The sequence below is a fragment of the Sphaerodactylus townsendi genome, linkage group LG01, assembly GCF_021028975.2.
Source record: "Sphaerodactylus townsendi isolate TG3544 linkage group LG01, MPM_Stown_v2.3, whole genome shotgun sequence".
Lineage (NCBI taxonomy): Eukaryota > Metazoa > Chordata > Lepidosauria > Squamata > Sphaerodactylidae > Sphaerodactylus > Sphaerodactylus townsendi.
In genome coordinates, this window is record NC_059425.1 from 87682403 (window position 1) to 87697052 (window position 14650).

The window sequence follows — 14650 nt, forward strand, 5'->3', positions numbered from 1 at the left end:
TTTATAGCACTGAGGCTGGGGGCGGGGCATAGAGAGGACATGGCCATGCCCCCAGGGCGATGTGCGGTGTGGCCATCCCCTCCCCAAGCCATGCCCCTCATATCAATTAGACCCAGGACAATAAACCCATGAAACTGTCTCATACTGAGTAACTGGTATCAGCTCTCCAGGATCTCAGGTCGAATCTTTTGTTCACCTTCTTGATCCCTTTAACTGCAGATACTGGGGATTGAAACTGGGACTTCCTGCAGACCAAGATGATGCTGATCCATGGCCCCAACCCTAAAAGCAGCAGACTGAAGTTGTTCCTTGGTAAATGAAAGCTACAACTGGCATTGGAGATGCTGCTGTCTTCTCTCAGCTTGCCAAAGCAGCACAGCTCTGCTTTCAGGAAATAAACTGCCTTGTTGGGTCAAGGGATAATTATACCTGAGATAAATTGCTGTCTGTGGGGGTAGCAAATACACCATTATAGAGGAAGGCAATGAGGCTGGAGACTGATCCCCACCAGAATACCTGTCATAAGCTTGCTGTGAAGAGGCAGGGAAACTCAAATTTATAGTTAGGTTCCAGGAAAGTCCCCCCCCCACCCCCAATCAAACCGTTCACCTTTCTAAAAGAGCAGAAAGGATGGGACTCCCATTATCCCAACCCTAACTGAAATCAATGTATGCATATCAAACAACTGTGAAGAATATGGTATAGTGGTTACAATGTAGGAGTTTGAATGGGGAAGCCCAGGTTCATATTAACATTCAACTATCAGCTGAATATCAAGGCTCCCTGGCACTTTTAATGTTATAAATGTGGCCCATATTATCAGCTGTGAAATGTTGTATCAGAATTGCTTCCAGACTGGGATTGGGGAACTGTGAGAAACAGCAGCTAAACATTTGGCATGCTACAGTTGCTGGAGCAGCAGGGTTCCCCCTCCCCCCATCTTCTTTGGCATCACAATTCTGTTCAACGTGTCACGTTGTTGAAGTACATTTGTAGCTGGAGGGCAGCCTACGTTTCCAATAGGTTCTACCTAAGGAAGATGGAGGAGGGTACCAATTCATATTTTGCCCAGGGGCTACTGGGCTACCTGTCCCTCTCTACCTTTCATCAGTTTTTAAATAATCTATTGTACTGTCATGTCACCCTTACTTCAGAAAGCTTTGAATGGCATACACAATCCTCCCCTTTTCCCATTTTATACTATGCGGGATAGGAACTATCCATGTTATAACTATGGGGGATAGGAACTATCCATGTTATAACTGAAGGATAGGAACTATTTATGTTCACCACATCAAAAATCACAGCAAACATACCAGTACAGAAATACAGTTTCTTTAAAAATACCTAAAAACTCTGAAACCTATAAATCATTCAGAGCACATGAGCCGCACTATGAAATCTAAAGACCACAGAGAAAAATCTGGTAAGATACCATTGCTTAAAAGATTCCAGCCACAAATCCCCACAGCCTACAAAAAGATTCCCTGTGGGCTACTAATACTACAAGAAAGAAAATGTGGGGAAGCTCTACCACCTAATAAAGATACTTTTACCACATATAATGTGTTGCAGAAAAAAAAAGTATGCTATGTTTGAGGTGGTACAGATGAACAAGCATGCAATAAACTCTCCCGTGCAGTAAACTAAGGTGATTATCTATAGTGGTTCTAGGGGTGTTTGGTTCAAATCACAACCTGTTCCCAGCTAAAAACAGGAAACTGTGTTTTTGATTATCAGTCTGGTCTGTTTCCAAACAGTTTGAACCCATTGGTTGTATTGCTTTTCATATATTCAAATAGTATAGTACTGTACAATCAGCAGTATTTCATGCATAGACATCCTTGCACAGCCTGACAAGACTCCCCCGTCCCCTCTCCCACATGGGCCTGTTGCTGCTGCATGCCATTTGGCAGCCAAATGTATACATAAACAGTGAGCAAATCAGACAGCCAGTGATGATAAATACTGGTGGGTTTTTTTAAAACATCTTACTGTTTGGTGTTTCAGTCATTGTCATGTGTCTTTTTGCACAGCCTTATGAGAGTTTACCTGATTTGACCATCCATGATCCTGGGTAACATGAGCTCATCCATGACATGAGGCACAAGCCCCTATAATAAAAGGAATAAAATCACCACAAGGAAACAAAACTCTTCCATCACAGTTACTATGCAGCTGCATCACAATCAGTTGTTCAAGGCTGATGCCAGAAAGATAAAGAGGACAGCCTTGCGAGTGATCACAGCTTCCAAAAGTGGTCTATATAGCTACTGAACAGCTATTTGCTATACAGCTATTTGCTGTAACGTTGAAGTTTGCAGCATCCCAAATTGTCTCATAGTGGCTGGGATTTTATATATGCACTGCTTTTCAATGGAGTTTGCCATTGTTGAACATGAGCAGAAGTAAGCTGTACCAAATATTACATGCTAATTAATTGGAGTTTGAAGAACAATATTTTGTTTTGCTCCAGATATATTGCCTTTGGGCTTGCACAGCCTTAATGTGTTATGTAGCTTAGCAAAGGACTCATTTCTTTCTTCTGCTGCCCAGGGTGTCAATGAATCTGATGAGTTCAATGCATTTTGGTTCCGCCCCCCACCCCCACCCCCGTATTGTGATTGTTGAAAACCTCTGAGAGTTCCCAGAGAAAATGAGGGAGAATTTTCCGGAGATGCCACTCAATCTCTGTTAATAAGACACATTTGACCTTCCGCTCATCTTCTCTGAGCATGATTAAAGTAATTGCACAGAGTTCTTCAGATGATAATCACTGCTTTCTTTGTAAATATTATTGGATATAATTAGCAGAGGAAGTGTTGCATCTGTGAATGAGATATACAGTAATAATAGCATTAATAATGGCAATGAGAGATCTCTACAGAAACGCAGAAGTCTAATAATGAAAAACTAGACAAGTAGTCAGAGAGTCAAAGCATCCATTTGTGTGAGTGATGTTCCAGACTGGGCTTGGCTGAGCTGTCACTGCAATTGTTTTGGTGTGGCTCTGGTTCAAACTCATAAAAGTGCAGTAAGTGGTTCAGTACAGTTCTGGAATTCATTCAGTTCCAAGGTGAAACATAAATATGATTAATTTCAGAGTGCTGATTGGAGACCAGAGTGGAGGAAGTTAATAGGTCAAATGGTACCACTAAAATGCTAGCTGTGACCTGTAAATGCTATGAAGCAACCCAAAATACTAAATTCTCAAGCATCCAGTTCAAGCAGGAAGGACTAATGGGCAGTTAGGAACTGTCATCAGGAGCTGCCAGGTTAGAACAAAGAAGACTCTATAGCTGGGTGCAGTACTGCCCACTCCAGAGCGCTCCAGAGTGGCAAGCATGATATTAATAGTAAGTTGATGTCAAATTTCTATATTAATATATAACACACTGTTTACAGTGGATTACAGCATTAACTTTTGAAAAATGATGTATCTGTCCTGTATGGTGCATACAGCTCTTTAAGAGCAATACATCTTTAAGGGGAAACAGAGTTCAACAAATTTATTTTATAAATAATTTTTAGTTAATTCACTTGTACACCATTTTTTCTCCACAATTATGACTCCAAAGTAGCTCACATCATTCTCTTCCAATTTATCCTTTCAACAATTCTGGGAGGTAGGTTAGGCTGACAGTATGTGACTGGCCCAAATTTACCTCAGATAGGGCAGGGGCTGTCACCTCTCTCAAGGTGGGGGCTGTTGATTGGCATTAGCTCTTATCTCTCTCGTATGAGACTCGAGCTGCCAGGTCATAGGTCTTACCTATGTCATAGTTGGCATGCAAAACCAGTGCATACAATGGTTGAACAAAATTGATGCCATCTTAACCTACTGAAATTTGATTATGGGTCTCCACAGTTAGTCATCAAATTTATTTACTGTGTGTATGAAGACACTGCATGAGATCATTTGGGCTGCTGATGTTGGATGTCATCAATATGCAGATAAGCTTCAGATGAATAATATGCATTTGAAAGCTATGGTCAAGTGGTGAATGTCAACAGTTCAGGACTGAATCCAGTAAGGGTAGAGGTAATGCTGTTGGCACATTTGTAATACTTATGAGAGACCAATTTGTGTGGGATAGAAGTATTTTTACCAAGGTCTGACTGATGGGATGAACTGTATCGAACAAATCTCCTTTGTTATCAGAAGTTGTTTCAAGTAGGGAAAAGGGCTCTTTGAAACTGAAATGTTCCCTCCCATTTGACCTGCAAAATTTCGGAAAGATTTGTAGAAGTCTGCTTGCTAGTCGTATGGCCACTGTTCAGAACCATTGATGTAGAAGTTAAATTCCTAACATCACCTGTACAGCAAAGCATAAACTTTGACAGGGCAACTGTTCATAATGAAAACTTTTCTTTGATCTGACATGACTGGTGTGACTACCATCTGGTTTTCTAACCTCTTCCCCTGATACTTCAAAGAGTTGTAGTCACCTCTGATACTCTGAATCATATTCATGACATTGGTATAAATACAGAGGAAATCAGTCTGACTTTTGCCAGTATTCACTGTTAAAACAGAAAAAAGATTGTGCCTCTTTAAATGCAGGACCTGTGATATCTGTCTTCATTTCTTCATTCCTCCTACAAAAAAACTAGAATAATACAACAAATGCTGTATCAGATTAAACTGGTTTCACAGACAGACACTTTATTTAAAAACCAAGGTACCCATACGTGTGTTGCCAACTTTGGAAATTAAATACTAAAGCTAAGAAACAGTGAGTTTACCTAAGGCCACCTGAATAGTTTACCCATGCAGGTGAAGATGTGATCCTTGCCTTGGATTGCATTGTTTCCTTTGTAGAAGTGTTGTGGTGGAACAAAGTTACTGGAAACCTACATTCATGATAAATCAAATACATGTTTTGTGATATTTCCATGCCATTTGGATACGTGAGGAAATACAAACCCTTTTCTAACCATATAAATCCATCAGTTCTCATAATAATAGTCCTGAATAGCAGACAATGTACTGAATAATGATTTATTGTCAAAAAGAAGGACAGAAATCTGTGCCATAATAACTATACTCAGCGGAATGGTGCCTGGCTTCCCATATGCAGAAAACTGAGAATCGTGACTTATCATTTCTCTTTTGAAAGGATACTTGTAGTCCAGGTGGCTTCAGAATAACTGACTGACAGCTAATCAAATGTAATCTCTTATCACTAGAGATCCCAAATTAAGCTTGAATACATAGAAACAATTTCTTCTGAAGCTAACAGTAGGGGAAATCTGGTCCTTTTCCACCTGCACAGTTTCCCACAGATATTCCCAGGGGTCATATTTTGTGAGGGGTGGGAGTGGGATGTAATTCATGATGCAGGATAACAACCCTCTTCCCCTTTTTCTTTAGTGCAAGTGCCCTCGCATTACTGCTCAGGTACATTTTAACTCAATAATTCAAAAATGTCTCATCCACCATTTCTACTGTTGAGAGCTATCAACCCAAATTGGAATCCAAAACAACTCCTGGAGCACATACCATTATCTGAAGGAACAGACCATGCTTTTGATCTGCAGCAATGCACGATTGTTACTCAAGCAGTTTCCAATTACATGCAGAAAATAGTGCTAGTCCTTTTTAAAATTGCCCTAGTGTCTCAGCATTCTATCACTGATGTAACCATCCCCGCTTCAAAATCACTCTCTGTCCTAACATTATATCACTAGTTTGATATGAAATTGGCAAAGCTGATCCAATTGACTCTGCTTCTTTGTATCTCTGCCTGAACATTTGCAGCACAAGTTCTATGTGAAAATTACAAAGCTGATCTGATCAACCTTGCTTCTTTGTATCTTTACTTCAATGTTATGCTACAAGATTAATATGACAAAGAGAATTTTTAAAAATTGCTTTTGTAAATGGAGGAGGAGAAAATAGTTGAAGGGAAGGTTGGGCAACTCCACACAATCAAGGAAAGCTGGCACAGAAACAGATAAAAATATTGAAGTTAAAGCGCTTGGGAAAAGAATGGGGTGGGAAATGAAGGGGAAATGTTTCTGGAACCAATTGGACGAAAAAAAATGTGGAATTAAATGAAAAATGTAGTAGTTGGTGACGAGATACATTGTAAAAGATACATGTGGAAAAGGCCTTGGTTCTGTCCTCCACAAACCAAAGGCAGAGTTTCTTCTCATCATAAGAAGTCCAAAAGCCACACAGATACTGTAAAGTGCAGGAAGACTGCAATGTAAATGAACTTCCAGCATAGCCATTAATCCATTCAGAAAGGTGGTATAAGAATATTTATTTTTCTCATGTGTGTACCAATAGCAGGAGCAGAGTTGTAAAGTGTTTTAAGTGACAGTACCACCAAAGAGTTTCCCATTTTCCTGTAGTTTTCTAATGCACCTCATGTCTGATATTTATTTTCCCAGCATCCTTAAATGCAAAATATTAAAATGTTGCCACCAAAGTACATAGAAAATTCATGTAAATTGGCTCAGAATTCATTATGTACTCACAGCATACGTTTGAGCTTTCTGATTGCAGATTATGGGGCTCTCTTGTGCAAAATTCTAATTTATGCACAATAATAATGTTTTGCTTTTACATAGCACATCAAAATGTTCAAAGCATTTCAAGAACATTATCTCAGTAATTCTTTCAATTAACGCATAAGATATGTCGATATCTAATAGCAAATTGACTGAAAACAAAATAAAGCAGATCACTCACAGACCAGATTGGGGGCTCTCCAGGTACACAGATGTATGTGACTTTGTAGATTAACCAAAAAAAAAGGGGGGGGGAGGGGGAGCAGCTGCACTCCAGAAGATACAACTATTTGTTTCAGGGGAGGACACAGCAAGCTTAGCTTGTCTTGAGGTAATTCACAGTGGCTAGTTGGAAAAGTTGGAGAGACAGAAACTCTGCGACATACAGTAAAGTACCCAAGATCTGGAGCAGGCTCAGGCACCTTATTCTCCACATTGTTCTACTTCCCCTCTTCTTAAAGTCAAAGTTTCTGGCCTTTTCCCTGGTGCACTTAGAGACTGGCATAGCAAATGGTCAGAGAGCAGTGCTTCTGGGTACTGCCTCAGCTGAGGTCAGTGGCATAAGGGACCAATGGATTTCCACCTACCTCTACGAGTCATAGGCTCATTCCGCACATGCAGAATAATGCACTTTCAAACTGCTTTCAGTGCTCTTTGAAGCTGTGCGGAATGGCAAAATCCACTTGCAAACAGTTGTGAAAGTGGTTTGAAAAAGCATTATTTTGTGGGTGCGGAAGGGGCCTTAGTTTCTATCATGTTGCCATCTTCACTCAACTAACTTTTGGCTGTAATCTTACCACCCCATTCTGCTTTTCAGGTCAATAACTCTTAGTTTGCTAGTTGACATACCTGCTGTGCTTCGTTTCCTCCAGACTACTGACTATGCTAAAATTTGGGTCTAGGAAGTCGGCTAATTGGTGGCATGGAGCTTCTGCTGTGATTGTTGGGAGCAGTAGATTCAGCACAGGGAAAGGAACAGAGCTGTAAAATAATGTAGGTATGTGAATTGTGCAAGGCAGTTTCAGATGCTGGATAAATTTAAATTTAAAATAATGGCTTGATGTCTTGCTAGAGGGTGTGAAAATTATGTTTAACCACAAATGTGTATAATTTGTGTATTTGTTTTCTGGAAAACACTGAGAAGCAATAAAGCAAGATGATTTCTTTTGCTGGCATGCAGGCATGTTTTCTTACTGCGGTTTATTTCGAACTTTTATTATCGTGGTTGGGGTCCATTCGAACAAATTTTTGGAATGTATGTGTGTACTGAACACTATTTAACTTCACATGTACCATTGCACAATTGGTTTTTGTTGCATAAAATAAATGCTTCCAGTGACAGACCCTTTCTTGGAACCTAGGGGAATCATACAGCCTCTTATGATTTTGAAGAAATAGGTTTGTTTAGAATTGTAAATCTTCCTGTTAGTTATAAGATTTTTTAGGATAGCAAGTAGAGAGGCTTTGGTTTACTTTTGTGAGTTTAGTTTTGGGGAGCTGGAAGAACACAGAGATCACTGAGGCAACAGCAAAGGTGTAGCTAGGAAAAATGGAGCCTGGGGCAAAATCTGAGTTTTCCGCTGTGCCTCCCCCCCAATATGGGCAGCTGCCCTCCCTCCCTCCCCCACCCACAACCAATGTCACCATCACATTATAGAACATGCCCCAACTCACAAATCTGGGTAAAAGCCAGATCCAGATGATTTTAAACAGATCCTCATGACTTCATATGATTTTTGCATTGGAATGAAATGAAACTATAGAACATGTCTTAGTCTACAGGCAGCACCAAAACAATCACGCATTTGTGTCTGATAATGCTGGCACCTTCTGATTTTACAATTGCACCATCTCCATACACACACACACTTTACTATTGTTATTGTGATTTACATGTTTGAAGGCAACTTAGCCAAGATCAAAAACAACAATTTACAAAAACAGGGAACACTGGAACAATCCAACAAGTACTATGATCTCACTCACAAAAACTCCAGTCTTTCTGAAAATGTTTATTTCATTTTTATTAACATCTTGTGCTAGAGACTGGTTGGTATGATCAATTCCAGCTCTGTGATTGGTCCAGGATGTTCCTCCACCCTCAAGAAGAACACAGAGTTAAAAACACTGAATGACTAAAAACAGAAAATATAATGATTTTATTTACTATTAAGAACCTGAGTGACTTGCAGATGCATCACTCCCGTTGTTGTGAAAACATGGAAATGCATGGCAGTAAGCCACAGAAAATGGTTGTGTTAGGTGATGGTTTGGGCCCTGGGTGATTTTCAACCAGCTGGGTTCCAGAACTGAAAGAAAGGCCAGCTGATGGAAAAAATAATCTAAGGAAACTGATGGCACAGAAATAATCTGCAACTGGAGGGATGGTTCAACCTCAAGCCTCAGCACATCTTTGCTTTTGAAATCAGGATCTCCCCAATTTTCTGTTAGTGAGACAGATCTAATTTTAAACATTTGCTTAACTCCAACTAGCTTGATTGTTAAACCCAAACAAACATAGTGGCAGGAGCTGAATGAATTAATCGCTCATATTTTAGAAAAGATTATTAATAGCAGCTGTGAGAGAGTTTAATGAAGATAATAACCCCCTTCCCCCATGCTTTTTTTCCTGACACAAACCTTGACTCAGTGCTGCTGCTCAACACATGTGAAAAACATGACCCTGGGAAAAACAACAACTGGGGAATGTATGATATTTACTTCAGGAAAGGATTAGCACCCCTCCCCCAATATTAACACATAGTCGCCATGACATGCTCTGTTCTGCATTGATATACAAATGATGGGAAAACATGGTATAATATGAACAAAACAAGAATAAAGGAGTCCCATGTCATAAAGGATTTATTTGCTGAACTTAGACATTAAAGTATTAACGTGTATATAGTCACTGAATCTTCACTGGATTAATGCTAGTTGTCCCCTTTAAACTCACATACCTCTAAATTTGACGACTAATTAGTCCCTTTACCACCACTGGGACCCATCGCCTTACTCCTCCCTTTTTTCTTTTTGTTGAAGAGGGTTTTTAAAAATGGGTTATTTGCAGGACACTGTTTTTATACTGTTTATTGTATTGCACTGAACGCTGCTTTTAATGGGGTTTTTAGCATTTATGTTTTGGGAGTTTATATTGTTTTATGATCTGTATTAGTTTGATACTCCATCTGTTTTTGTGTGTGTTATGTTGTGCATCGCCCAGAGCCCTTCAGGGGAAGGGCAGTACATAAGTCTGATTATAAATAAACAAATAAATAAATAAGCACATTTGTTTCTAATTTACTCTTTAAAATTTGGCGCAATTCCTATTTGGATCGAACATTTGACTGTTTCAAAGAGACCAGGAGCTATTGTAGCAGTTCTTGTAGCAGCAGTGGTGCAGTGGTTAAGAGCAGATGAACTCTAATCTGGAGAACTGGGTTTGATTCCCTGGTCTGCCACTTGTGGAGGCTTATCTGGGGAACTTGATTAGCCTGTGCACTCCACCAGCTGGGTGACCTTGGGTGAGTCACAGCTCTTCGGAGCACTCTCAGTTCCAGCTACCTCACAGCGTGTTTGTTGGGGGGGAGGGGAGGAAAGGAGATTGTAAGCCTCTTTTGGTCTCCTTACAGGAGAGATAGGGGAGTATAAATCCAAACCCCTCATCCTCCTTCTTTTAAGATCACTGAGAAGCTTACATGGTTCAATGTGGTGAGTGAATACATGGTCGCAGTCTGGTATGTTCAAGTTGTTTTGTGTAATTATAAACAGTGATGACCTTATTTGACCTTATTTGTCTACACAGAAGAAAGCTATTGAAAATGGATAAAACTGGAAGCCTGTCTGATAATTGTTTTGAAGCACTTTGGATACCAGATATGTGTTACCAATTGTTAGCTGACTAAAGGGGAAGTCACTATATTATGTACTTTCTCACAAAGTCAATTGGCTATATTGCTTATATGCCATGTAAGTAATATCACCCTACGACTCAACTTTCTTTTCTAGCTTTCTCACTTTTCATTTCTTCTTTCCTCTATTTTTCCCTTTTGTTTTCCTACTGTTAACAGTGTATTGTAAAGACCTGGAATACTTTAAAGATTTTCATACATTACTATTATAAACCTTTCTAAATAAAGCTTTTTTTTAAAAAAAAATGGATAAAACTGTCAGCCTGTCTGATAATTGTGTTGAAGTACTTTGGATACTTTAGATAAAACTGCTGAACATTTTGAACAAAATAAAAAGAACTATAACTGTTCTGGATTGGGCCTCTCTGTGACTGCTTTAACATTTTAAAGGCCACAGGAGATCCATTCCTGGATCTTCTACTACAGTGTCATTTTGGCCTTCAAACTGTGGACCAGAGTAGATGAGACGTGTCCTAGTGTCCACCATGAAGCCCCACTGCCATCACATGACATCATCTGCTATAATACAGAAACACACACCCAAGCAGCCAGAAGGAGACCACCCTCTCTTCCCCGATAGTGTACGTAGACAGGAGGCTTGCATGAAGAACCCCGAACCTTCATGTTGCTAATTCAAATAATATCAAATACAATGTATTTGATTAACTGTTTCTGTGAGGAGACCAGCAATCCAGAAGGGAGCGTCTCTATGCACAAAGGAAGACAGAAGCTATATGATATTGTTTTTACTCAAGTTGCCCCCTATCTAGCTTCAGAGCAGGGCCTCCAAATAGGACTAGAGAGGTCAGGTCAGGGGTCCTTGAGGTATGCTGGCTCCAAACCAACAGTGCTTTAAAGTCTTAGCAGAATCTTGGGCCCCTTCTGCACACAAAAATAATGCATTTTCAAACTACTTTCACAACTATGTTCAAGTGGATTTTGCCGTTCCGCACAGCTTCAAAGAGCATTGAAAACAGTTTGAAATAGCATTATTCTGCATGTGCGGAATGAGCCTTGGATTGAGCCAAGAGGCAAATTGAGAGCCATTGTAGATGGCAGAAGACTGGAGTGATATGGTCCCTACAATCTACTCCAGTCAAATTCTGGCTGTAGCACTCTGTACCAACTGTAGCTTCTGGATAGCCTTCAAGGGCAACCCTGTGTACAGTGCTCTGCAGTAATCTATATATATAAAAAGCTTTCCGTGTATGTGTTGATGACAGGGTACCTCAGTAACTGCTGGGCCAATTCCTCTGAAAATTCCCAGCCACTATAGTCAGTCAGGCGAGAGTGTTTTCAGATGTTCACATACCTGAAATTTCATACCTGGCCCAGGTAAAAAGCAGCCTTTTTTCCTGGCTAGCTCCCCTGGTGAGAAAAAGGGATACAGGGAGGAGGGCCTGTGTGTAACTGTCACTCCTTAGGAATGTTCATGCCCTTAGAATGTTCACTCAGATGGCCAAAGATGAGCAGTGGAAACAGCACATAGGCAGTAACTCGCGTGGAAGTGAAACACATACACACACATACAATAACGCAGGGAGAGGGGAGGAGGAGGGAGGGAGTGAGGAGAAAGAAGAGGAGGGAGGAGGGAGGAGTTTGGATTTATATCATCCCCCTTTCTCTCCTGTGCAGGAGACCTCAAAGGGGCTGACAATCTCCCTTGCCCTTCCCCCCTCACAACAAACACCCTGTGAGGTAGGTGGGACTGAGAGAGCTCCGAGAAGCTGTGACTAGCCCAAGGTCACCCAGCTGGCGTGTGTGGGAGTGTACAGGCTACTCTGAATTCCCCAGATAAGCCTCCACAGCTCAGGCGGCAGAACGGAGAATCAAGCCTGGTTCCTTCAGATTAGATACACGAGCTCTTAACCTCCACTGCCACTGAGAGGGAGGGGTGGCATCAGAGATGGGATCCAGCAGTTTCTCACAGGTTCCCGAGAGTAGGTTACTAATTATTTGTGTGTGCTGAGAGGGGGTTACTAATTGGTGATTTTGTCACGTGATACTTGCCTTAGTTACGCCCCTTCTCTCAGAAGTAGCACGCAGAACTTGAAGCAGTCTAGCAGGAGGTGCACCAGCATGAGTGGCAGCCTGCGCCTGCGTGCATTCGTTTCCCACCCAAGGACCGGCACAGTGGCTGCGTCCTTGCCACAGCCCCGCCCAGTAATGCCCCGCCCCTGGAATACCTGGCCATGCCCCTGTCGTGCCCCGCCCAGCTCCATTGGCGCTACGCCACAGTTTGAATCCCATACCATGGGAACCTGTTACTAAAACTTTGGATCCCACCACTGGGTGGCATGCAAGGGAAGAGAGGGAGGGAGAGGAAAGGGACAGTGGGGGAGGCATGCAAGGGAAGAGAAGTGAGAGAGGGGAGACAGTGAGCTGTGGCATGCAAGGGAGGGGAGGCAGGGGGCCCTACATCTTGATATGACCCACGCACCCTAGTGGAGGGAAAGGGAAGGGAGGGAGGGAGAGGGGTGGCATGCAAGGGAAGAGAAGTGAGGGAGGGAAGATAGTGAGGGGTGGCATGCAAGGGAGGGGAGGCAGGGGCCCAGCTTCTTGATATGACCCACCCACCCTAGCGGAGGGAAAGGGAAGGGAGGGAGGGGGAGGGGTGGCATGCAAGGGAAGAGAAGTGAGGGAGGGGAGACAGTGAGGGGTTGCATGCAAGGGAGGGGAGGGAGGGGCCAGGCACCCTCGATTCCCTGAATACTGCAGTTACAGTTAAGAAAACCAGGCACGCATTACTCAGGAGTAAGCTCAGTACAGCAACCATGACATACTTTGAATGGCTGCGTCGCACCCGTCAGAGGGTTTCCTCAGAAGCGACACCCATTGCCACCAACCAAACTTACTCCCAGGTAAAGGATCATGACCAGCCAGCCTAGATGTGTGGGAGGGGTGCCTTTCCATTCCCCCCCCCCAAGGAATGCGGGCACACACATCACTGACATCGCACAGTATCAGGCTGCATGTTTGCATGAGCATGTACTGCTGGCCTCTGCAATTGATTTGCTGCTACTGTTCCTTTCCCATTTCACCACAATAAGCCACAGCACCGCGTGGCCGGGCCACGCTAGTTTAATTTAAATGTCATAAGGGCATGCATCACAGTGGCAAGATATTTTCTGCACAGGAAGGCTCACAGTGGCTCATTAGCTAAGGCCAGTTAAAGGTGTCACTGGCCACTGCTGTCCTGGGTCGGTCCACCAGCACCCCCAAGCTATGACCTTGCTCCAGTATATCTTCAGTTTGTTGGGGCACCTGTATTCTTTCATTTGGTTGACTGTCAGTAAACCTTGTTTGAAAAGCAGTTCCGTCATTTCTGATATTACAGATTCTTCCCATTCATACTATTATACATTTTTTCAAAACTTAACCAGCTGATTACAAACTTTGATGGGATAATTCTGTTGCACTGTGACCTGGACTGTTTAGGCTAGCCAAATTTCATCAGATCTTGGAAGCTATGCTTTATCAACCCCAGTTACTATCTGGATGGGAAACTATCAGGAAAAGCCATAATTTGTACACAGAGACAGGCAATGGCAAATGATCTCTGAACATTTTTTGCCTGGAAAGCCCCCAAGGGGTTAGCTGTGACTTGACACAGCCAACTTTGTCGCAGCAAAAGCAAGAATCTCGTGGCATCTTAAAGAGGAACAGATGTAGTGTAAGCTTTTCTTGGCTCATTTTGCCAGATGTGTGAAGTGAATTTTCAGTCAGCACAAGGAGTGGAAAGAAACTGCAAACAAAGAGTTAGAAGATCTACTTTGTGTAATTTTGATGCAAAACTCAAAAGATATACAGATCAGCACGATACTAATAACATTTGCAACTGGCGATAAAACAGATTAGTTACTTACGATGAGCAGGAGACTGGGAAAATTGCAGAAGTTAAGCTCCTAACTAAAACAATGCAACCTACTGATAAATTTTAGAATGCAGATGTTTCTCGTTGGAGTCTTCCTTTGACTGTCCTTTGACTTTCAGGCCAGCAACGGAGCGTGCGAGAAGAGTGGAACGTCCTTCCGCCTGTCTGTCCTGTCAAGCGGGGAAACCGAAGTAAAAGGGATCTGTACTAAAGCAGGGGCGGGGGAGAGGGGAGGCAGTGGCGCCGTCCGCTTTCGCTCCGCCGCAGTCAGTCCCTGCAGCCCGTCCGGTGGAGCGCGCACCACCCCTGCAGCGCAAGTGCCGGGCGAGCAGGGGAGGGACCCCAG